This window comes from Myotis davidii, unplaced genomic scaffold (genome assembly GCF_000327345.1).
Source record: "Myotis davidii unplaced genomic scaffold, ASM32734v1 scaffold1509, whole genome shotgun sequence".
NCBI classification, from domain to species: Eukaryota; Metazoa; Chordata; class Mammalia; order Chiroptera; family Vespertilionidae; genus Myotis; species Myotis davidii.
Genome location: NW_006299480.1, coordinates 996793 through 998192, shown reverse-complemented (window position 1 = coordinate 998192; position 1400 = coordinate 996793). Strand labels below are relative to the sequence as shown.

The 1400-nt window shown below is 66.6% G+C and overlaps 1 long non-coding RNA gene across 1 annotated transcript in view; it reads left to right on the top strand.

The window, feature by feature from the left end:
• Positions 1 to 1400, top strand: part of LOC107184886 — a 15447-nt gene that overhangs the window by 674 nt on the left and 13373 nt on the right. The window contains exon 2 of the long non-coding RNA XR_001515784.1: positions 589 to 590. This is a non-coding gene — a long non-coding RNA (uncharacterized LOC107184886). The remainder of the gene's footprint in view (positions 1 to 588; positions 591 to 1400) is intronic.

The window sequence follows — 1400 nt, the reverse complement described above, 5'->3', positions numbered from 1 at the left end:
CCCACCGCTCAGGAAGAAAAGCCCCGCCCCGCCCAGCCCCTCACTCCTCACACCGCCGACCCCATCCCTCCCAGCCTTCGTCTCCTCTGCAGGCCTGTCCCCCGCACCTACACCTGCCCCCAGCGGCACCGCCTGCCCTCACTCCAGGGTCCATGATGTGAGCTCCTCAGAGGGGCCCCCTGGGGCCTGTGGGTCAGCAGCTATACCTGAGTCTTGGGGGGACACACTGCGTGAGGCCCAAGCCCAGGCCCTGTCCATCAGGCCAGTCCGCCCTGACGGTGGCCTGGAAGGGGGTGCTGGGGTGTGGGCGCCCAGCTGTAGGCACAGGGATCTGTGAGGCCTTGGGGGCTGTGCTTGGGGGGCAGGCAAGGCCCGGGGCTCCAAGCAGAGCCAATTCTGGGGCTCCCCGTAGGCCACACCCCACTCTAGCAGCCACAGGCCCAGGAATCGGCTCCCCCGCCCACAGCCAGCTGGGCCCCACCGCCCCCCTCAGGCTGGAGCCTCCTGCTTTGGTGCCTCAAATAAACAGACGTGGGAACCCTGTTCTGCTCTGATCTGTTCTGTGACGGCCGGGGAGCCCTGTCCCAGCCGTGGCCAAATGTGGGGGACCTGGGTTCCCCTGCGACACAGCCTCCCTGAGGCCCGCAGGGAGCGGGGGGGGGCGGCGGCAAGCCCACAGCTCGCCGCTGTCTCCCACTTTCTCCTGCCCAGGCCCAGCAAGGCCCCATGGGAAGTTCTTTCTCAGACAGGAGAGGTAGGGAGGGGTCAGGCTGCCTCTGGAAGGAACAGGGTGGACAGGAGAGGACGTGAGGGGAACTGGGACTTGGGGCCAGGACAACACACACCCAGTTGGCGGGCAGCTCAGGGAGTGTGCGGAAGCCTTAGGCCTGGCCGCAGGGCAGGGGTGCTGCCCCGGCCGTGCTGTGCGCCCACCTCTGGGCTGCAGGACCCAGGGGTCTAGGGCCCGGGCAGAGTCTGGGGGGTCAGCTGTGGGGGGCGTGTTCACAGCCAAGGGGCTTTGGCCGGTGGGTGAGAACCCAGAAACCAGGCTCCACTGGGTTCATTCAATTCTGCCGGACAGTCCTGGCCACCAGGGCAACCGGGGCCCGAGGTGACGGCCGAGGGAGGAGGGTCCGCCCCGGGAAGTCGGGGTGGCCCTGGGAAGTCGGGGTGACCCAGCGGGAAGACGGGGGAGGAGCTCCTGGGTGAGACTTAGCGGGTGGAGGAAATGGACCGCATGTGCCCCGACAGGGCTGTGCCCAGGTTGCTGGCTCGTTCCCAGTGCGGGGCATGCAGGAGGCAGCAGATCAATAACAATATATTTTTTTAAAAAATTAAAGGGGCGAGGAACCAGCGTGTCCCTGGGAACACTGGTGAGTTCCTGTTCTTGCTGGGCCCAC